At 43.6% G+C, this 24,621-nt stretch overlaps 1 long non-coding RNA gene across 1 annotated transcript; it reads left to right on the top strand.

The window, feature by feature from the left end:
- The first annotated feature begins 16,686 nt into the window (after positions 1-16,686).
- On the top strand, positions 16,687-17,323 carry LOC146286430 (uncharacterized). The gene is made up of 3 exons (XR_014758432.1): positions 16,687-16,714; positions 17,163-17,221; positions 17,310-17,323. It is a non-coding gene; the product is annotated as an uncharacterized LOC146286430 (long non-coding RNA).
- Positions 17,324-24,621: the final 7,298 nt, after the last annotated feature.

Here is a 24,621-nt window from a genome sequence, read left to right as displayed (position 1 = left end):
GCCTGCTCGTTTACCGGGCGGGTTGAGCAGTGAAAAGCCGAATTAAATACCTAGGCTGGGCGCAGTACAGACAAACCCCTGGAGATCATTCGGTGGGCTATCTCCTCCGGAGTCAACCAGGCATATCCTAGCTGCATCAGCTGCAGTCCTGTGCTGCTTTTGTGCACATGGTGGGGATCAAGAGCTCTCGGTGGGGAAGAGCGCAATGTCACAGGTAGGAAGGAGGGTACAGACTTAGCACTTGAGGACCTGTGGCGCTCCCGGAGCTGGTTGTCCAACCGGATGATGAGCTGGTTCAGATCCTCTGAGTCGTCATGGGAGGAAAGTTCATCCTTAATAGCCTCCCCTGAATTGGAATGGTTGGAGATGACCAAAAAGCACATTCATGCAATAACATTTTGCCCCTGACCTTCTATCAATGTTCTAATGAGAACATGAATGCAGCTACCCTTCTGATTCACCCCTGGAATTCACAGGGTGAATCTGCTCATGTGCATAGTGATGTTTTCTCAATATACTTTCATTTGTTTAATGGTTTTAATTATTGTACCGCCCCCATGGATAGGCAATGTCCTGGTAGTGGGTGACTGCTAAGTTCCAACACTGGACCCCTAATTACATGTTGACAATAATAAGGGGACTGCAATTGGCATCCATTTCAAATTACCTTTGACCTTTCACATGGACCGTAATAATCCTAGTTTCATGCAGGGGGCTGAATGGATTATTTTTCTTCTCCTTGTACATTCAGTGGGGTATTCCTACACTAACCCCCATCCCCTACCACCACAAATGTGGTTTATCTCTGAAACCACCACCATGTTCTTACCCACAAGTGGCACATGTACCCAGCAACCTGGGTGTCCCCAGGGCCAGGGGATCCAGCTATAGCTTGCACTTTCAGTCAGCACTCAGATCAAATAATTGAATTTCCATTTGTCAGCAGAATATACGGATTCCACACTCAGCGGATCCCTTAGAAATCGAGAGAGATGTAGAAAGAAAGAGAAGGATGCAGAACAAGAGAGAAAGAAAAAAAGGCAAGAATTTCCATAAGAGTTCAAACTGCTAGAATATTGGCCAACACAACTGGTTGGCTAACAATTTGAATTAAACATTCATACATCTGGAAAATATATTGTGTTGTAAACAATTATTCAGATTGTATATATTATTATTCCTTTATTCGTAAACAATAATGATTATTTTTGAAGTGACTTTAACCAATAATCACACATTGAAAATGATATGTTAATGCTTGTTAATGAAGTGCTTATGAATCATTTTTTGTGTCTTTACTGAAAAAAATCTGGAATATTGTATGATTACCATACAACAGTGACCCTGCTCCTTTCCACACATCCTTTTGGCTTTGTTTGGAGGTCCGCTGGGACACATGAGAACTCATCTATCTGGTTCTCTGAGAGGGAACAGGTTTTTGATTTTGTTTTTGGTGTGTATAAATTATTCAGAGTGCATCCTCTACATTTATCTCTGATGGTGACTGGCTCTTCGGTGGGTGTCGATCTCTCTCTCTCACACAAGCACACACACGTGCACACACATTAGATAAGATCAGTCTTTGCCTCATCTCAGTGGAGCCCTGGCAGGTGCTCTCTGGAATATTGATCATGACACCTTTGTGTGTTGGGTCTTTTTCTGCTGCTACATGGTGCAGACAGCAGAGGAGGATGAAGTCAGGAGTTCTTGGGGTTGATTTCACAACAATGTGTTCAGTTAGAGGTCCAGAACTTCTGCCACATTCAGCTACATTTTCAGATGTGAGGGACACATCCAAGGATGAATGTTGCATGTTAACAAAGCTATTTTCTCAACATATCTCCTAAATCTCTTGCTGTAAGATGAAAAAGAGATGGATGAATTTTCGGCATAATCATCATTTGTTGAGAAAACTCTTTTCATCATTCAAATTTGGCTGGGTGGTTAGGAACACTTTTCTGTTGTGTGACCAACTCAGAACACATATTTTGGTGTCACTTTACAAGGACTTTAATCATGGATGCAATACATTGTTAACCAGGGCTTGAAAGGCAAGGGAAATACTCAAAATCCCGGAGAAGTTGAAGGCGGTTTCCATTCATACCCTTCATGTATACGGACTAGATGATAAGCATTACGCAAGTCTTAGTGAATCTGCAAATCAGAGAATATGCGCATTTTTGGCTTTTGACTCAGTTTTCAATCATTTACTAACAATGGCGCAATTTACGCAGCGTGTTTTTGAGAGTTCGGTAATAGCGCCCGCTATGCTTTCTCATTTTACGTAGTATTTTTCAAACCTGACTCATCAGGCAATCAGCGCATATACTCCGCCCATTAGCGTAATTAGCCCGCCTCTAAAGCAAACAATGGGGCTGCATGTGTCTGTCTTCCTACGGGAAAAAGAAAGCGCAAGCTTTAATGTAGTGACGTGCATGAAGTAACAGCAAACCTGAACATATTATAGGGCGGAACATTTACATGTATTCATTTAGCAGACGCTTTTATCCAAAGCGACTTCCAAGAGAGAGCTTTACAAAGTGCATATAGGTCACTGATAATAACAACAAGATAACCCCAAAGCATTGCAGGTAGCCAAAACAAGAAGTACACATTGTGAAAAACCGAAAAATAAGTGCTAAAGGGAGGAAACCATAAGAGCATATAGTTTAAAAAGTTACAATTAAACAACATGAAACTCTAAGTGCAAGTGTACCTGTAGGAAAGCAATAAAAGTAGGATTAACTAAAATATAAAACAGTTTAAATCAGCTACAACTAACAAACAAGAGCAACAGTCTAAGCAAGAGTCATTGTGAACCTTGAGGAAACCAGCGTTGGGTTCAGCAAACCATTCCTAAGTACCGTTGTACTCCCGGAACAAGTGCGTCTTGAGCCTTCTCTTGAAGGTGGAGAGACAGTCTGTGTCTCTGATGGAGGTGGGGAGTTGATTCCACCACTGGGGGGCCAGGCAGGAGAAGAGCTTGTGTTCGGGCGGTCTTGAGCGGTGGGACCACCAGGTGGTTGTCTGAAGAAGACCGTAGGTGGCGGCGTAAGGCTGCAGAAGAGACTTGATGTAGTCGGGTGCAGTCCCGTTCACTGCTCGGAAGTCAGTACCAGGGTCTTGAATCTGATGCGGGCCGTTATGGGTAGCCAGTGGAGGGAGATGAGGAGCGGGGTAACGTGGGAGTGTCTGGGTAGATTGTAGACCAGACGGGCTGCCGCGTTCTGAATCCTCTGAAGAGGGCGGGTTGCGCATGCTGGGAGACCGGCGAGCAGCGAGTTGCAGTAGTCCAACTTGGAGAGGACAAGTGCTTGGACAAGCAGCTGGGTGGAGTGCTCAGACAGGTATCTCCTGATCTTCCGGATGTTGTAGAGGGTGAATCTACACGACCGGGAGACCGCAGCAATGTGGGCCGTGAGGGAGAGCTCGTCATCCATGGTAACCCCAAGGTTCCTGGCAGAGGATGAGGGGGTCACCGTCGCAGATCCCAGGGTGATTGAGAGGTCGTGGGAGATGGAGGGTTTGGCCGGGATGATGAGAAGTTCTGTTTTGCCGAGGTTCAGCTGGAGGTGGTGCTCGGTCATCCAGGCGGAGATGTCTGCGAGGCAGGCCTCAATCCGAGCTGAGATCCCCGGATCGGTCGGGGGGAACGACAGGTACAGCTGCGTGTCGTCAGCGTAGCAGTGGTAGGAGAAGCCATGGGAGGTGATGATTGGTCCAAGTGAGGTGGTGTACAGAGAGAAAAGGAGGGGTCCAAGGACGGAGCCCTGTGGGACATCAGTGGAGAGCTGGTGAGGGTCTGACAGTTTGCCTCCCCAGGAGACCTGGTAGGATCTTCCTGACAGGTAGGATGAGATCCACTGGAGTGCACTGCCAGTGATCAATGTAAGGCATGTAAAAATTACACCGTATCTTTTCACTTCACTGCGTCCTCTTTTGACTGTTATTGGGCCAAAGTAATCTGCTCCAACATAAGTGAAGGGTGGTAAATCTGGTGTTACTCTCTCCTTCGGCAAGTCTGCCATCTTCTGCTCTCCTAGGTGGGAATGTAGGCGTCTGCAGAACACACACTCAGAGCGGATCTTCCTGGCCAGGGAGTTGGCCGTAGGAATCCAGTAGCGCTGTCGTAGTTTGGACAACATGTGGTTTCGCCCACAATGGCCTAGTTGTTCATGGATGTGTTTCAGTACCAGTTGGGACACATGGTGGCACTTTGGAAGAACCACGGGATGTTTCTGGTCCTCTGGCACAGACATTCTGCTTAATCTACATCCTGTACAAAGAAGTCCACCCTGTAGAATAGGATCCAGCTTGTGAATATGGCTCTGACGATTAACATGAGCATTTCCCTTTTGCAATGTCTCAATTTCGTCTGAGAATTCCTCCATTTGAATGAAGCGTACGACTGATTTCTCTGCTCTTTTGAGGTCGTCCAGTGTGAGGGGTTGTACGTTCATGCGTTTTTTAACTGTTTGCATTCGTCTCTTCACCAGGCGTTGTGTCTCTGCATCCGAGTTCTTAACACTCATGTTGGTAAGTATTTCTTCTCTTTTCTTGCTCAGGTGCAAAAGTATGTCTTTGAGCTTAAGAAGCCTAGCTACTGCTCTGGTGAGTTTGTTCCACTTTGAGTGATAGTGTATGAATTCATGGGTTGGATTTCGTTGTGAGTTAACCAACACAGTCATGATGAGAGCATCTTTTCTCACTTCTGCGTCATCATCTTTGTTACATGTTTTTAAAGCATGGTCAGAACTGGGCCATTCTGATTCATTGTCCTTGAGGAACTCTGGGCCATTCAGCCAAGTGTGTGAGTTCAGAAGTGCGCTGGCCTAAAGACCACGGGATGCACAATCTGCTGGGTTTTGTTTGGTGTGAATGTATCTCCACTGTTTGATTTGTGTTGTTTCTCTGTGTTCACTCTGTTTGCCACAAATGTTTTGAATCTTTTGTTCTCATTCTGAATGTACTTCAACGTTGACGTACTGTCAGTCCAAAAAACTGAATTCTTCAGTGTAAGCTGTAATGCTGCTTTCAGCAGTCCATCCATACGGGCTGCTAGCATCGCTGCAGTTAGTTCCATTCTTGGCATTGTTGTTTGTTTCAATGGTGCAACTCGTGATTTGCCCATTAGAAACGTGGTGTGCAGTTCATTCTTTGCGTTTTTGAGGCTGAGGTATGTGACACATCCATATCCACTTTCAGAGGCATCACTGAAATGATGAAGTTGGGCAGATGTCACTGGACCAAAGCCCTTTGGTTTAAAGCATCGGTCTACACTGAGCTCTTTGATGTGACTTAACCCTGCCATCCATTCTTGCCACGGCTTGACATAGTCGTCTGGTAGCTCTTTGTTCCAAGCGTAACTGTGCCTGCAGAGGTCCTGCAGAATGGTTTTAGCAGTTAGGATGAACGGACAGATAAAACCGAGAGGGTCGTACACAGAGGATATGATGGACAGTATTCCCCTTCGTGTACATGGCTGTCCTTTCAGGCTCACTGCGAACGTGAGTTTATCTCTTTCAATTTGCCACTGAATGCCAAGACTTCTTTCTGTTGGGAGTTCACTGTATTCCAGATCAAGATCCTTAACCTCCTTTGCTCTGTCTGCCTGTGGTATGGCCATCAGCACTGTTCTGCTGTTACTGATCCATTTGTGCAATCTAAAGCCTCCCATTGAGCAGGCTGCTTCAAGCTCTTTGCACAACACCATAGCATCAGACTCAGTGGCCACGGACTTCAAGCAATCATCGACGTAAAAGTTATTCTTAATTGTTTCCACTGTTTCAGGCAGAAAGAGATCCTTGAAGTCTTCCGCGGTTTGTCGTAGGGCAAAACTAGCACAACTTGGTGACGATGTGGCTCCAAATAAGTGTACTGTCATTCTATACTCTTTTAGCTGTTGCTTTGTGTCACCATTTGGCCACCATAGAAATCTCAGAAAGTTCACATGATTCTCCGTGACTCTCACTTGGTGAAACATACCTTCAATGTCTGCCATAAACGCTATTGGTTCCTGGCGGAAATGCAACAGAACACTAACAAGGTTGCTGGTGAGGTTCGGACCCTGGATCAGTTTGTTATTCAATGATGTTCCCTGAAAGGAAGCTGAGCAGTCAAATACGACTCTCAGTGAACCCTTCTTTGGGTGATGTACACCATGATGTGGAATGTACCACCTTTTTCCACTTTGTGTTTCCAACTCATCACGTGGAACCACCTCTGCATGTCCCTTTTCGGTCACTGCTTCTAGAAAAGTTGCATATTCCTTGTGGTACTGTTTGTTTTTTTCCAATTTCCTTTTCAGTGACATGACACGCTGCTGTGCCTGTTGGTAATTGTTTGGCATAGTCACATTACTGTCTTTAAACGGTAACGGTAAGTAATAATGACCATTTCTTAGTTCCTTTGAACCTTTCATTACAGATGTAAACCGTTTGTCTTCAACAGACATCTCTGATTTCTCTTCAGCTGCCAGTTCCGGGAAATCATGGTGGTACTGCTTTATCAACAAGTCACTCAATTCTGCCACGGATATACGATTTGCAGTACAGGAGTGGCTTCCTTCCTTTTGACAGGTCGTTTCTTGCATGAGCCCATTGACGACCCATCCTAAAGGTGTTCGAACAGCATATGGCCCATTACCTCTACTGTTTATTACCTTCCAAGGCTCCATAAGCTTTGCAGCATTTATGCCAATCAACAACTCGATGTCGGCATCCAACTGTGGAATTTTTACTTCCCGTAAGTATCGCCACTTGTTTATGGAGTTTTGAGTGGGTATGTGTCGTTCTGAAACCGGTAACTTTGACTGTGTGTAGACCTCTGGGAGCTTATGATACAGCAGGTCTTCCATACTGCTGACTTCGAGACCAAAGACTATACTGCTGGGAACCCTTTTCTCCTGTCTCATTGTGCACAGTAGTATTGAGACATGTTTACTCGTGACATTTAACTTTCTTTTCAGTGACTCTGTACAGAATGTGGCCGAGCTACCTGGATCCAAGAATGCATGTGTATTTATCACTGTGTCCGAATTTGACATCTTTACTCTTACTGGTACGATGGCAAGAGTGCATTGCTTTGATTGACTGGCCCCCATCATTGGGTCATCATCTTCCACGGACACCATAGCGCTATTCAGTGGTTTGCTTCCAGATAGGATTTGGTCACTTTTATTCCAGTCTTTCTCTCGTCCAGTATGAATGTGAAGAATTGTTGGATGCAGTAAAGAGCACGTTTCACATTTCATTCTGCCTTTGCAGGTTTTGCTTACATGTCCTTTGGTAAGACATCCAAAGCAGATTCCATTTGTTTTCAGGAATTCGATCTTTTCCTTATTCAGTTTCTTCTGAAACACTTCACAACGTTCAAACGTGTGATTCCTGTTGCAGAATAAACAAGGCGGTTGAAGGGCGTTTGTTTTCAGTTTGTGTTCCAATGACTCATTATTTTTAGGTTCAGGTACTTGGGCAACTGTAGTAGCAACGCTGGAGAATCTACCACTTGTATTCAATCTTGTGATAGGGTTTTGTGGTTTAGGTTTTGGGCCTTTATTCCCAGTTGGGGTTTGTATGTCACCAAACACTGGATGAAACATTGCTCTTGATTGCTTTTCGATAAACTCGAGCAAGTCCTTAAATGTTGCTCTACGTTTGTTTTCGTCTTGCAAGCTGCACACAATCGTTCGCCATTGGTCCTTCATCCTAAAAGGAAGTTTAGATGTGATAAGCTTCAGGTTGGTGGAGCTTTCGAGGTCTCTTAAATCATCAACGTCTTTCATAGTGTTGTAGCAGCTACGCAAGAAAAGAGCATAGGATCTTAACTCATTGCCGTCTTCTGGCTTGATGGCTGGCCAGTTCAAGGCTTTGTTCATGTAAGCTGATGTCACTTTACAGCAGTTTCCAAAATTATACTCAAGCTGTTCTTTAGCCTCATTGTACGCGACAGCAGGGTCCATATGCAATAGGCTACTAACAAGGTTTTTGGGCTGACCCCTTGTATACTGTTGCAGGTAGTACAGCCTGTCACTCATATTTTCTGTTTTCCTTTCAACACACTGTTCAAACGCTTTCGTGAATGTCCTGTATTGTAACGGATCACCATCAAATATGGGGATTTCTATGTCTGGGAGAAGCGCAAGTGTTTGCTGTTTAACTAGCATTTCAGTGATCTCAGTTTGCCTTTTTAAAACATCAGTGATAGTTTTATCAAGTGAATTGCTTGGGCTTGTCCTTGGCCTGCCTGTAGGAGTAGCGTCAACAGTCAGTGGGCGTGCGGTTTGCGCGGAGCGAGTTCGAGTTCCGGTTGCTCCGGTTGCAAGAGCTGAGGTCTCTCTACACCTTACTGTCACAGGGATGTGCTCTGGTGGTGTGCAATACCCTGGTAAGCCAGATAGGGCTCTTGAGCGCTCTTCCTCGGCCTCTCTGTACACCCTAGCCTTTGCTTCTGCAGCGGCAAGTTCACCGTCCAATTCCACTCTTTCTCTTCGAGCCTTTAATTTTGCCTCCTCGAGATCAAGCTCATGTTTAAATTCGAGTGCTTGCGCCTTTGCTCTGATAGCCGCACATTCGGCTTCGGCCTTTACATGAACGTATGACCCTTGAGACGCACCACTGAGAGCGCTTCTCGTTCTTCGGCTGTGCGTAACACTGTGCGCTGTTTGGGACGCGCTGTCTTGAGGGTTTATGTCGTCGTCTACGTCCTGCTCCTCATTTTCCTCTTCTGGCCTTTCTTCCTCCACATCCTCAATTTGACCATCGTTGGCCCATTCCGTAATTGATCCCAAGTACTGTTCGAAACTTTCTCGTTTGGGCTCATACCAGTCAAGGCGATCGGCTTCCTTTTCGTACTCGTCCTTTAACAAGTGTTGCACAGACGCTTGCAGGTTCGCAAATTCCTCCAAGTATCCTTGAAACGCTGTGACCAGTTCCTTAACAGATTCTTTTGGCTGTCCAGATTGTCAATTTCATTTCTTTTGCGTGTTAAAACGCCGAGCTTCCCCCTACGTGTTGCAATCAACTTGAAAAGTACCCTCTCTTCTCGAGGTCCTTTGTCAGGATCGAACTGTGGTAATCCTGACTCATCTGGCTGTTCGTCAGCCATGTTTAACAAAGCAAATTCAACAAAGATTCAGTTCATCAAAAAATCTTATGATCCTTATTTCGGAGATCAAGCAACAATGTCCATATAGGCTACTGAAGATCCAAACGAGAACTCAAGGCACATTCAGTTGTGCACATTCATTGTGCACATTCATTGTGCGAACGCGACGGCCCGTCTTACAGTCCATCCTTTACTCACGAATGGTTGGGGTAAACGTTAACTCTGTAGTCCATCCACCGGTAACAATACGTCCATCAATCACAACCTTTCCAGCGATCCAAGTAATCCTGCAGTATGCGGTATCCAAACCGTTCCAAAGCATGCGATTTCCGAATTTCTCCAAAGCATGAGGTTTTTCAAAACTGTAGTGTCCTCTAATCAGTCACTTCCATCTTGACGCCGTGGGAGTTTTCAATATTGAATTTGTTTATTTAAACTTAGGTGTTGTCACAAAATATCAATGGTAAAGTAAAAGGTGCAAAAACAGATTCAGAAAAAAATTGAAAAACCATATGCCTGCTAGCGTCTCTAAACTCCAACTTTCCACAACAGGCTCTCTACCCAACGCAACACACAATGCCATCTTCTTGTAGGGATTCACCTCCTAATTAAACACGATTAACACAGGTGAGGCGATCAATTAACTGTTCTAGGTGCCATTACTTGGTTCTGCCAGCAGGGTCATAATCTCGACTTGAAATCAAAGAATTTCTAACAAATCATAAATGGCTCCTACACGGGTTCCTCCGCAAAATGGCAAAATATTATAACAATTTAAATTGTAGAAGGTCAAGAGTTGGACAATGCTCTCTTGTTGAGTTGGACAACAAGAGAGCATGTTGGGCCAACTACAATACGCTGAATGGGGATTTGAACTCATGAGCATAAGGTTACAAGGCAGCCTCTATCTTCTCTGCTACACACCAACTGTTGAGAATGTATGAGTAGAAAGGGCAGAGTATTAGCTTTGGTCAGCTTTGGAACAAAGGTTAAGAAACGGTTGACATTTCAAAGTGGAATTGCATGAAATTGCGCATGGTATTTCATAATGAAGTCATCCTGTTTAACTAAACAGATATTCAGATTTAAGACAGGCTAAAAGACTGCGGCTGGATTCAAACCTGCAACCTAATACTTTGCAGGTCACTGTCCCAGTCCATTGAGCTATTCTCAGAGTTGAATAAATTAAGTTCAGTTACTGTATAAAAAAGTAAGCTGTTTCTTCTGTGGTAAGAGTTGTTAGATTCAGCCAAAGTTTAAACTACTCAAATTCAATCATAGTTTGACATACCAAGGTGAAATTGTTGAATGTACTTCAGAGTGATGTAATCTTGAACCCAATAAGGTTTGAAAACCATCAGTCAAAATGATATTTGATTTATTGACACAAAGATATTGAGGCAATGTGGACATTTACATAAATACACCCCTTTCAGACATTTTGTATTACATTTCTCATTCCATTTCACCCTATATAAAAACACACCTACCCGCACACTATCCCAATCCATGCCGTTTACCTCCCTCCCAGCGCAAGTCCCGCCAAAGCAGAAATGCTATAGCGGACGCATGAGGTTTAGTTGTCAACCATAATTTGCCTCCCACAATCAAAACACATTGATTGCAACACTGTTTCCAGAGTTTCTCAAAGATGGCTTGAAGACCGCTTTCCAAAACCATAGTCAATGTATAATCAAGAATAGCCTCATAGGCAATAGTTCCGACACAAACCATGATCAACTCCTTGCAAGTATTAATGTACAATGGCCGACTCTCACTTCCCATTAAACCACACAACATGCACTCTCAGGGTGACCAAACAAGCTTATATTAACTGATAAACAATAATATTACAAACATCTAACACAAAACTGAATTCCCTCGCACGGCTGTTGTAAACGCACTATATTCCACAAGTCTTTGACTATTTGACATACCGCACTGCATGCTGGGTACCCAAGGGGCGCTGACGCTGATGATCTAGCTGTGCTTCGACTGCGTGATTTGACGAGATGCTAGTGCTAAGGTCTCGGAATCTGCTGAAATGGAACGCGTCTTTCTGCCTTGAAGCTGCGTGCGCATCATCATCAAGACCCCATGTATATGTCAAGATAACATCCAAGCTAACAATTTCGCCAAATCTGACTGCAGCTTTGTATACCATATGTACTGTGTTAAGGTTGTTTGAGTTAAACAACTTGCTTAATGAATTAAATGGCTGTTAAATGTCAAATCCAACTATAAATGTATAAAAGAGAGAGTTCCAATCAAATTGCAATTATTTTTAAACCTAGAGGTTTAAAAGACAACCTTTGCCTAAACTGACATGCACCAACACAGAGAACTGAGTTTCAAACATACATTTACACATTTAGTCTCTATTTTTTACTCTACTCTTAAGGCATAACTATGTTTAACTTAATGTCTGCACCTGTCTGTCACCAACTGTCTCTGGAGTGGGGGGTGGGGGCTTCACAGGGTGTCTACAGGTGTAAACAAGTTACATTTAAGACTTTTTAAGACCTTTTAATACCCCTTCCAATGGAAATTAAAGACCAAATTTACGATGGAAATACAAATCAAAAGTGGAAATATACTGTAATCTTCCCAGACACTGTCTGTTCAATATGAATAGTATGGTAAATTGACAAATCGGTTGAGTTTAAGAATATTGACTAAATGTGTGTAATGGGAAAGGATAACACAAAAATTGAATTGCTGTCCTAAATTATATTTTTTATTACACAATGGTGGAGCAGAAACTAGCAATTCCATGAATCCCATGGAAACAAAGGCAAATGTGTTAGATGAACTGATGTGGAGCACAAATCATCCAAGAAGCACTCACTTGAACTGGTTTCATTACTTAAGACACTAAAAGTCAGCAGCTTGGCATGCTGGGACATGGAAAGTATTACAAATGTAGACTTTCATCAAAGTAAAAATTACTGGTTTGTCCTTTTTCATCAATATTTTCAAAAAAGCAGTCTGCAGAGCTACTGTGTCTGTGGGGTGACTGTCTGTCTCTGGAGGGCTGGCAGGCAGGGGGCAAGCAGGGCCTGCAGGCAGGCAGTCAGGGCAGGCCAGCTGGATGAAGCTGTCCTGGGGTCAGGGCTGAAGAGAAGCTGTCCAGCTAGAGGGGGGTTGTCCAGCAAGGGATCTGTTTTTCTCTCAGCATCCTCTGTTGAACTCTGTTGAGCAGCTTTTTACATCTACACTTGATATAAACTACAGTTTTGACTATGAAATGCAGTGGCATTACTTGAACTTGAATCCAAATGTGGTGACCTGATGGAGACCCGGCCATGCAAAGTCACTCAAAACATTTGGCTCGATTTCAGGCTCTGGCAAGAGTATTTATCTCTAAACTAATCAATATACACACCTGACCAAAGACCAGCTCGACCTTTGCCTGTAAACAGTGACTCCGACTGTCAGAGAACTTTAAATAGGCTGACTGAGTGAAACTAGCCTGGCTAACGTAGGTCGCTTTCTCAGGCAATTGACAAATGAATTTGTTTTGAAATATCCTATATACTGGCTATCTTCAGCAGGCTCTTGTCTACAAAAAGCAGCCCTCCCTGACGTTTTAGGAGTAAAATTGAGTGAAATACAATATTGTTTGACACTGCCAGTGAGCGAGCCGAGTCTGTCTCTGAGGCCAAGTCAAAACAATGTACCCCCGGGACGCAGTCTAACTTTCCACAAATCACAAAAATAATCGGAGCATCTGGCTAAAAGCACAATTCCCACATCTCCTGAAGGCTACCCTCCTCAACATTTTTGGTGTTGACCGAACTGTGAATTGGTGAACTTATGAACATGACGCGACCTAAACATGGCTGCCGCCTAAGTCTATGCAGTCTCCCTGGCGCATAAGGCTTATTACAAAGACTTTTACGGGCCAAATCAAAATTCTGAGCCGACAGGTCTGTGGGGAATCGCTTGTTCTCCTAAAAGCTGCCCTCCTCTACCTTTTTGATGAATTTGCCAAGATGCTACATGATTCACTAATTACACAGAGGGAAAAGCTAGCTACTTTTCGAGTTCGGTTTTCCGTCACTTCAAACTCACGATCTAAAGGTCTCAAAGTGCTCAAACCTTCACCATAATTCAAGAGTAGCATACTTTCATGAACTAAATCATTGATTCTAGCTTAAAATGTGTAAAAATAGGACTTATCGAACGTGGCTGCCTCCAAACCGGCTATCAAGCGATTACAGTTGAAAACAACAAAGGCCGCCGAAAAAGAATTTATATTCGTAACGGCGAGCTGCGATTGGAAGCGAAATGAAACAGGAGCTAAAGACCAAGGGTGGGGGCTTGCTCAGCACACCATTTCCAGAAAGAATGTGTGTGCGTCTCACCAAGCTCGCGCGTGTCAAGTAGTGTGACCACCTGTCCCTCTTTGCGCTGTATCGCACAGCATTTTCAATATGCAACGTGCGGAACAAGGGGTCAAAATGCTGTGCAACACAACGCAAAGCGAGACAGGTGGTCACCCTAGTGTCAAGGAGCTGGATGAGCCTGTGACAATTTGAAGCGCGCGCTGTGGAGCAATTCAATTGAATTCAATCATACATACCAAGGTGAAATTGTTTATGGTACTTCAGAGTGATGTCATCTTGAACCCTATTAGGTTTGAAAAACCATGAGTCAAAATTATATTTGATTTATTGACACAAAGATATTGAGGCAATATGGACATTTACATAAATACACCCCTTTCAGCCATTTTGTATTGCATTTCTTATTCAATTTGACTTTTTATAAAAATATTTTTTTTTACATCTGGAACAAATTTCAAGTCGATTGGATCTATGGTTCATGAGGAGAAGGGTTTTGAAGGTTGTACCAAATTTGGATAGTACAAGAAAATTCATAAGTCTGATATGGGTCCTTGAGGCTTTTTTGTTCCCCATGAGAAATAAGGCATGTATACCAATTTTCAGGCATTTTGCAGTAATGGGGCGCTGGGGAAATCACGTAGACTTTGGGCGTGTTTTATAGCGCCACCTATGTGCGCATATGGGCCACTAGCCGTGTGGGGGTAATGAGTGACCTGTTGTATCATTGGGCCAAATTGGAGTCAGATGGCTGAGTGGATAGGGAACCGGGCTAGTAATCTGAAGGTTGCTAGATCGATTCCCGGCTGAGCCAAATGACGTTGTGTCCTTGGGCAAGGCACTTCACCCTACTTGTCTCGGGGGGAATGTCCCTGTACTTACTGTAAGTCGCTCTGGATAAGAGCGTCTGCTAAATGACTAAATGTAAATGTAAATAAAATCGGGTCCAGGACTCTTTGAGCTATTGGGCCATTTAGCGGAGAAATATAATAATAAGAATACTAACAAAAACAATAGGTTTCCTCCTACCGGAGAAACCCTAAATATAGCTGCAAGCAGCGATGCGGGTTCCTCAGCAAATTGGCAAAATATTATAAACATGTACACTGTAGAAGATCGAGACTTGGACAACAAGAAGGCAAAACAACTTCATACTTGGCCAACAACAATGGGCTGAATGGGGATTTGAACTCACGAGCATAAGGTAACAAGTCAGTCTCTCTAGCCTCTCTGCTACACACACCAACTGCAGAGATGTAATTAATAAGGGCTGAATATTAACTTTTCATAGGATATTGAAACTCTTCTTGAATTGATTTCTTTCCAGACTCTCAGTCAATGCACAACTAACAATAGTCATGTGGGCAACCGGGCTAGGGCAGAGCTCATATTCAGCTCCTTGCAAGAATAGCCTGTGAGAGTATAGCAGCTGTGACGACCCTCCACTCCACTAGGTGTCTTCTCTCTTTATTGCTTGTTGTCTTTCAGGTGTCCTGTTGGAGTGATGGGTCATCAGGCCTGATGAGCCACACCTGTGCCCGGTCTGGTTATATCTAGACTACTCTTCCAGTTCGAGGGAGATCCCTTCGCAGTTGCAGACGTCTGTTTTTCACTTGGATAATGACTTTGGCTATTCGTTAACTTAGTGTTATAATAAATAACTGTTATTTTGGTCATCCCTCGTTTGTTAACCAAGCTCAGTCAGGCTGCGTCACATGGGGGCTCGTTCGGGATGTGTTTGACCTTTTGGGTGTGGCGTCAGAGGTTAGTGTTTAGTAGTGGTAGCAGCAGTGGCTGTGAGTGGTGGTTGTTTGGGAGAGCGACGAGTGCGGTGAGTAGTTTTGGTATTTGAATAAGCATTGTGTATTGTGTAGACGGGCAGTTGTACTGGTTGAAGGGCTATCTTGTTATCGGTTGTGTGCAGCTGAGATCTGTTATCCTGTAGTCACGTCAGTGGTGAGTTGCCGTGTTCTGTCCCTGGTAGGATAAGAGCGTCTTCCCTTTGGAATTCGTTTGGGGGGTGGTTAATGTGGTGTTGTTAGTAGCATTTGCTCGGGGACACTCCGTAGTTGCGGCGTGAGGTCGCCAGTTTCTGGTTGCCTTACCGGACTATCGGGCTTGGTGTTTTAAGGAGCCCGTCACAGGAGCGCCTGAAGACAAGGGGGGGAGATTATTTAGATTTTTGGATAGGCAATTTTGAGGGACAGGCCTCGGTAGCACCGGTTGACTGGCAAGGCTGTGAGTTCAGTGGCGATGTGGTTTCTGATTGTGTTGACAGATTGTTCTGATGGCCAGTGTGGAGGATTTTCTCAAAGCTCCTTCAGAGGAGTTGTTGAACAGCTGTTCTAGAGACCAGCTGTTCTAGAGACCAGCTGTTGAAAATCGCGAAGCATTATCATGCGCAGGTCGGGAATAAGAGGTCGAAAGAGGACATAAGGTTTAGCATAAAAACGCATTTGGTAGATGCAGGGATTATCACAAAACTTATGCTGATTTACCTGTTGCTATGGAAGCTAGGTTTTCTTTTGACCAGAACAGGGAATTGCTGTTGTTGCAGATGGAGGGAGAGAAAGTGGCTCTTGAGAGAGTAAAACAAGAGGTTGCGGGTATAAGACTTGAGCTGGAGGCTCAATCAAATTCCTCGTTTTTGTGGGGGAAATAGGTCTCAAGTTTTTCCCCATGGCAGATAAATGTTCAGATACTGAATTTAAAAAAAAAACTGCAGACTTGTCAGTAGTATTGGTAGCTGTCAGTGGAAACATGTCAATGTTTTTTTTTTTTTGCCACTCTTTGTCGCCACTGAGCTAATTTTGACCTAAATCCATTGATTTTGTCTGTTGCTGACAGAATAGTTTAGTTCCTCCCCTGCATTTTCGCATTTGGCTCATTCATGTGGGCAAAAATGTCAGCTAAGTAAGCGACTTGAAGCCACCAAAAGCGACTTGAAGCCACCTTTTTCAACTAAATTGAAAAAGGTGTGTGGCTTTTTCAATTTAGCGAGCAACTCGGCAACTAAAAAAACTAGCTTTTTGCGCCTTCTCAGACACAGGCACGGCAGAAAGCATTCGTTCACTCTGTGTTGTATTCTGTGTTTTCAGTCTTTTAAAATATTCAGCGTCTTTGGTCTGGTATGCCGGGTGCTTGGTCTCCAGGTGCCTTGCCAACTTGCTAGGCACCATGGCTGCATTAGCCAACGTCTCCCTGCAGACCAGGCGTACTGGTTTGGGGCATACCTCACCACACCAAGTGAACCCATACTGGAGGTACAAGTTGTTATAATGCCGAACTTTTTTCTTTGCTGGATTTGATTCCAATGTCGTTTCCTGTGGAGGTGGATGCACTCTCTTTAAAAACGTGTCCATTGCGCCAACCTGCACTCCTCCATCTGCTGTCAATACGTCATTAAATGATAAAGCCTTGGGCCATTCCGCGGCACCCCTGAGCATGCGTCATGGCACCCACTTTGAAAACCCCTGCTCTAGTGGTCTACACAGACCACAACCCGATCACCCTTTTGCACTCGGTGCTTTGTCCAAACCGCAGGTTGATGTGTTGGATTTTGTTTTTGCAAACCTACTGTTTGGACATCCGTTACATCAAAGGCTCTGAAAATATAGTGGTGGATGCCTTGTCGAGAGCACTTTGCTCTTAAGTTCTGTATTCATTTGTCTTTGTTTTACCTGCTCTGTCTGTCTCTCTGCTTTCCAAAAGCGTCTCTCTGGGAACCGGAGTTACTAGGTGGCGGGGTTGACTTAGGTTGGCGGTTCCAGGTGGGAAAGTTTTTTTTTTATGGGTGGGGGTGTGACGACCCTCCACTCCCCTAGGTGTCTTCTCTCTTTATTGCTGGTTGTCTTTCAGGTGTCCTGTTGGAGTGATGGGTCATCAGGCCTGATGAGCCACACCTGTGTCCGGTCTGGTTATATCTAGACTACTCTTCCAGTTCGAGGGAGATCCCTTCGCGGTTGCAGACGTCTGTTTTTCACTTGGATAATGACTTTGGCTATTCGTTAACTTAGTGTTATAATAAATAACTGTTATTTTGGTCATCCCTCGTCCGTCTCCCTTGTTTGTCGACCAAGCTCAGTCAGGCTGTGTCACACAGCCGACTCTCTGGTCCGATTAAACTACACAACATACACAATCTGGGTGACCAACAAGATTATATTAACTAACCAACAATAAAATTACAAACATCTAACTGAATGTCAGTTACAGTCCCAGCATCACCTTTTACTCCCAATAGCTGAGAAGCCCTATTGATGATGGTGAGTCACATGTTTAAACTGATCATATAGAGTGGCTCTGTGGACTTCTGTGTCAGTGCACCTGGCGTGGGTTTGTGTGCGTGTCATGATGTGCGTTGGGGTGATATAGGGGCCTCATTCTGGTAATTAGCACCAGGCCTCAAAATGTCTTAATCCAGCCCTGCTTCTGTATCCATATGAATGGAGACTTTTGTGCAATATACATGTTGTATAATCAAGTTGTGTGTTAGTAGTACAGGGAGATATGTTACAAACTTGTACAAGTATTTATTTTTCACTCTTGATTGTTGGTGTAACTGATTCATAATGTGTTTCCTAATGTGTTTGTTTATTACTTAATACTACTGTAAAACTAATATCAGCCTAATAAAAGTAATCTTTGTGTCCAGTTTCAGCTTCCTGGGTATAAGGACCTCGCCTTATCCCTCAACGCCTCTTTCTGAGAACTTCTGCTGGTCCCTCAACAGCATCCAACTCAGCCCAGCTACAGTGCCACGTCCGCCATCATTGCCTTTCCCCTCGTCAGCTATCACCATTGTTTCCAAAACCATCAAACCTTCAATAAATTATACACTTTTGTCTGTTTACCAGTGTACTGATTGTAGCCTAACAATTTAGGTTAGTTGGGGTTGGTATGAACAGAAATAATTATTCTACAAATCCTGATAGTGTTTAATATTGGTTATGGGGATAATAATCACCTGATATGTCTGGTTGGATTTCCTCTTCCATGAAGTGGCTGTAGGGATAGAGTATCAATTCTAATATTGGAACAAAAAAGTACCAGCAAAGATATTACACACTCAAAACTGTAGGAATATCGTATATACATTATGGTACATTACTTTTTTAATCGATTATTTTTTACACAAGGACATTCACTTGACAACACACCGTCTAAGGAACAGCCCGAAAAGACTAACATATCATCTCTGGCTTTGGACAGTGCAACCACCTGATAGGACTGCTTTAAACACCCACTATATAAACATGGAGTACACATCTGTCCCCCCAAATCAAGCCTGGCATGTTCCATCAAAGACATAGGTGCCTCTCACCTCTTCTGGGCTGAAATGTCAGTTTTAGGCCTAAAATAGTTAATAGTTTCTCTTCAAAATTGGGAGTGATCCTAACATGACAAATCGTATGTTTGTCCAGGTTATACAGACCCTGCTTACAGTTGACTGTGACACATTGAAGCACACTGTAAGGTCTTGTACAGGAAAATGTTGCCTCAAACGATTAAGAATAGGGGAAAATTGGTCAATGGTTGCCAGTTTAAGAATGCCCCTGCCTTATCATGTCATCCTCTTTTCACTGTGCCTGACTCCACTCTAACATGTTTTCTGCAGTGGGCTGTAAACACTGCTTTGGAAAGCCTGTGTAAAACATGATGTTCTTATTGATACCCTGGAATCTTGAAGGGAGGAACTGGTTCTCTTGAAGCTCTGTTAATTATTGATCATTGATGGTCTTGTGGACTTGATCCTTCAGTGGCTGGGGCAGTTCAGCATAATCTGGATCAGGGAGTTGCCGTCTCTTCACTGAAGTGCAAGGGAAAGAAAATATTGAGGGACTCATTTTTAGGAGAGCACAATAGTGGTCGATCCCTAATCTGAGGTCATTCAGATAAAAAAAGATCTTAACCCTAACCCCATATAGAATTATACCTGGGTCTGATTTATGATTTCATTTATTTTTAAGAGCGGTGACTACAAATCCCCATAGTGGTCAATATTGGTTCCAATCCATGAAAATAAAGTACCTTGATGTGTCTGGTCGGATGTCCTCTTCCATGAAGTGGCCGAAGGAATGGCAGACAAAATAAAAAATGTTAATAGTAACTAAAAGTACCAGCAAAGAAATCACAAACTATTTTTTACAGACTTGGATTTTAACTGCACAGACAAGTAGGCCTATTGTTGTTTCTCTTAAACAATTCTTCTTCCAGGCCTCAGCCTATCAATTCAGACAAGTTGGCACAGGGCCCTCCTCCAACTCTTGCATGCAAACTTGGGTCATAAGAAACTGTTCCGAACACGTTTTTGTGTCCAGGGTGATCTGTAACGTTAGATATAAAACAGATTTAACAGTTATATAGTTATTAATGTGTCTAGCTTAGCGAACAATCACAAACGTTAGGCCTCATTAACGTTACATTCTGTGAGACCAGGCTAGCCACAGGAAGTAAACTACCCCAGGCTAGTCTTCAGAGCTAGGTTAGCCTACGACTTCGTTTTAGTCCCTCATTTTAAAATTAAAACGAGAGAACAGATTAGGGCTATTCAAGACACATAAGGAAAATGTTCAGATGACACAGGTAATTAGTCTATAGGCTACCTATTTACCGTAAGCTTTCACATCTTACCATAAAAAAGCAACCAAGATCTTCCATCCATCTCGTAATAGCCTCGTTTTGGTTTAAATTGTAAACGCACGTGAATATAGCGAAAGTTGGATGTGACCATAAAATAACCAAAACGATGTTCCCCCTACGTCATACACAGAACGCCCCCATGTGACTTTCGATGAACTTTTTTGGGACGTTCTTTAAAAGTCCCAAATGTCATATTTGTAACGTTTGCAGTGTGACCACAAAATGACAAACTTTGAATGTCTCCATAAAGTCATACAGGAAACTTTCAAAAAAGTATGTTCAGAACCAACGTCAGGCTATAACTTTTAGGGCACGTAATGCAAAGTCCCAATAACGTCCCCTCCTATTTGGGTAAAACCAAGCACTGTACTCTGCAAGTTAGAAGATACTAACTAGGCTGTGGGAAGCAGGCAGGGGCGGACTTACCCATTAGGCAAAGTAGGCAACGCCTGGAGCCCCCAGCTGCCAGGGGGGCCCCAGATGCCAAGGGTGCCCTTGAAATTACTATATGATCAATAATAACTACAATAATAATACAAATCTATTAAAAGTCATAACCTTCCCCAAAAGTATCAACAAAGACACCAACAGAGCGTTTATTCTATTTGTGTCGAGGCAGGCTTCCCCTCACACCCCATACTACTGTGGACTATTCCATTGATTGCAGCAACTGCGCAGCAAAGCACGTCATATAAGTTGGTTAATATGAAACAGTAGAAGAGTGAAGTGAATGCAAAAAAAAACTACCCGAGCAGTGCTCAAAAGAGAAAGACAAACAAAGAAAGTAAACAAAGAGTTGCTAAACTGAAACTACAGAAGGAAACGTAATTTTTCTCCACTGGTATCCAATGATGTGGCAGCTAGCACAAGTGCTGCTCAGTGAAGTTTGCCTAGCAACAGCAGCCTGCTTGCTCATAGCACAATTTACCGGGGTCAGCTTCTCCACGCAGGGCTCTAGACTGAGACCAAATTTGGCATTAGGTGCGTTCGACATGACCCGAATTCATGCGGCGCTGCAGGCGGCTGACAGCCGGCTGACAGTTGAATCAAACAGTGAATTCTGGTTAGACTTTTTGTCCGACTTGAGACGGCGCCATGGATACGTCACTGTGACGTCACCATCAAAGTACTGTGAGATCGATACGATAACGGCCGGCTGTGTAGCCGAGCGCATTTTCTCAAGAGCAACTGCACGGGTTCAAGTGACAACACAGCTATTTCACGATTGGCCAGATCACACACGACAACTTTGACGCGTGTTTTGTGATATTCGGACACCTTCAGTTTCGCCAACGCTCAAAAAGGTTTAATTGAATTAAAAATGTGATAAAGAGAAAGGGTTTTAGTTAGCCTCTTCACTAACGGAAAGACTAAGTTTAATTATAAATAAAGTAAAGTAAGCAAACAGCGCTTAATCGGCTGTGACTGACGTTAACGCAGCAAACCACGAGAAGCTAAAATGTCCGACTTCACAGAGCCGTTTTCAACTCCTCCCCGACGGCAAGCGGCTACTCTCGCCGGTCGTTTCATGCAGCCGCAGTCCATGTCGAACGCATCTATTTTTACTGACAATGATCGCTTCCAGCAAACTTTTTTTGAATGAGCAATTTCCCGCTTTTATTAAATTTTAAGCTTATTTACGTTTTTGGGGCATATTTTCAGTTAACAGACAGTACGGTTTGAATTGCGATTCTATCTGAAATACTGCCGGTGACAATGTTCCAATATTAATGCAATGTGAGTAGGCTAAATGCTTGAAAATATCACTAGAAGGGAAAAACGTGGTGTTAAGGTGACAGAGTCATAGAGGTTAGGACCATTTTACACCGGATTGCCCAATATCTTTGTTTGATCCAACTTTTCAACTGAGGCTGCTATAAGTTATTATTCCCTCTTGCAGGGGAAAGACAACCATTTCATTCTACACTTCAATTTTTGTATCTTAAATGTATTTTAATTGTAAATTAAATCACTGCTGGGGGTCATTACACCATGGTCCTGGTGGGGAGGGAGAATGGGGTTACACCCTCTTACTGTGTCTATCCACAGGGACCCTGATCTCAAAAGGACAAACAGTGTTTGCTTTCAAACTTGTATAAGTTACAGGGGCAAACCCTCAGAAATTGGGAAATGAAAAGGTAGGGCATCATCTGTAATGACAAATGAGTCTGCAAATAGAACTCTATAGCACTTTGGTGCATTTCATCCAGAGTAATGAAGATTGGGTCCCTCCACACCCAAACATGAAACATCCCTTTATCTCTCTCTCTCTTTCATCCACAGAGTGATTATTGATTCATGAATGAAAATGATTGGTCTGTTTGATGTGCCCTTGAAGTAAGTCTCCCCATAATGTTATATCAAGTCTCAACTGTAGACGTACAGGGGAGAGTGACTTTGATTGAAAACCCTTCTTGTCACTGGATTTCTCTGTGTGATTTCAGTTTAGATCCCTAACACCTGTGAAAACCCATATTAACTTTGTACTGTACCAGTTCCCACTGGAGTATAATGTCCTTTACTCAGTAGAATTGATATGCTTCTTTTTTATCTGACTGCTGATGTGTCCAGTCATATTTCCTTCTGACGACACCGTCCCCTAGGTGGCAGCTCTACCAATAACCCACACATGCACAATCCTTCTCCACACAGATTGCATATTGGCATGCACAATCCTTCTCCACACAGATTGCATATTGGCAGACAGTGCTAATATAATGTCTGACGTCACACTGTTATAAATCTAATTTAGCAGACCAAACACTACCGCAGCTGCTAAACCTGTTGATTGTGGTACTGCCCCCATCAGGCAACCAGCAACTAAGCACACACACTTAAACACACACACATGCACGGTGTGCCACAAAATAGTTTTTCCTGAGCTGTTTCCATGGCAACAGTCCAGTGTTAATGTTCTGTTGTTTTTCCACCAATGGAGGGGCAGATTTTTCTAAATGAGGGGCTTTCATGATAAAGAAAGACAGGTTGTTAGATTTACATAATGAACAGGATGCCACACTAGATCAGTCACCAGTGTGCAGTGATGATTGCTTTTTGAGTTTCTTTCCACCTTGTGTTCTGTTATTTCAGCCTCTGCAGCCCATTGTGTCAACTGAGGGCCATACATTCCATGTGCATATAGGTCAGTAAAGAACATATTTCTGTAGTTCCCACAGTATTAGACATACTCGAGTTGCATGTGCCCGAAGGATAGCTGCCACTGTTTCACAAGTGGCCTACATTTGTGTCTAGAAAGACAGAAAATGGCACAGAAAACAAGTGGTGCGAAATACTACGAAATGTCTTCCTTAATAAGGTCACATTGTGCACCAGTGAACCCCGGGGTAGACTTCAAACTATATCTTAACCTTTCTCTGGGCCTTGAATGCTTCCCTCTCATATTTTGTTTTGCAGCGTAATATTCCCTCTGCACTAACTGCACTGTGTGTGTGTGTTCGGGGACTCTCAGGGTTTAATCACATCCTGACAGATGTGTGAGTTATTGATTTGTGGCTGTTTCATGAGCACAGCTCCCGGCCCACAGGGAGGAGCAGAAACCCCTCTATCAGAGCCACCTCCCCACAGGGCACCACCCTCCACACACTCTGCAACCACATCACACTACTGGGTTTGTGTGACTTGTGAGTGTTTGCAGTGATGGGACAAGGTTGATCCTGAGGCTTTTTTCCTTAACCACTTCTGCAAATCGTTTACATAAAGTGTACATAGTGTTTATGCAGAAATAAACGTTGTGAATAAAAAAAAGCACACACACAGAGAAACAGTGATTGGCGGGAAGATTGCACAGAGGGGTGTTTGTGTTTACTATGCATGTAAACATGCATGTGGCATGCCTATTCTGCCCCAGTTATCAAAGTGTTTTTTCAGAAGAGATTTCCTTCTCCGGACGCATGTCCAAGAGACCTCAGGTTTTGCTGGTGCCAACCTCCCCCCACCCCCTCCCCTCTTCTTCTTCCTCCTCCCACCCCCTGTTACTTCTTTGTGTAACAGTGATTCACCCAGAAGGCACTGGCAGGGAAAGGAGGAAAGAGGAAATCACACCATCCATCGTCCCTCACCTCCACGCTGTGCCTAGTGGGTCAGAGAGAGCGAGGGGGACAGTGGTTACAGCTGGAGCTAATGTGCTCATTAACGATAAACTGGGGGGAGTGGAAAGGAAAGATGCGAAAGAGGAGCAATAAGTAAGTAAATGCTTGGAAGAGAAGGAGGGAGGGCAAAAGAGGGGACTCTACTAGCACATCTTCCCAGTGAACTGTGTTGACCATCACCCCCTCACACCACCCATCCATCGTACCCCCCCTTACTCACCACCAGCCATTAATGAGTCAATAAAGCAGCCTAGCGTGACACCCAAGCTCTACTTCTTCATTAGACACCAGCAAAGATGGATCATTAGCCCACACCAAATATGCTTCCTACACAGCTTGTCCCTTCCTCCAACAACCCCACTCTGCACTGCTGCCTTTGACACTTCCGTTAATTATTTATAAGGGGAAAAATATCCAAA

This window comes from Hypomesus nipponensis, chromosome 6, assembly GCF_054491055.1.
Source record: "Hypomesus nipponensis isolate SF chromosome 6, ASM5449105v1, whole genome shotgun sequence".
Taxonomy (NCBI): domain Eukaryota; kingdom Metazoa; phylum Chordata; class Actinopteri; order Osmeriformes; family Osmeridae; genus Hypomesus; species Hypomesus nipponensis.
The sequence above is the reverse complement of the archived record's forward strand: the minus strand, read 5'-3'. Positions and strand labels throughout refer to the sequence as shown.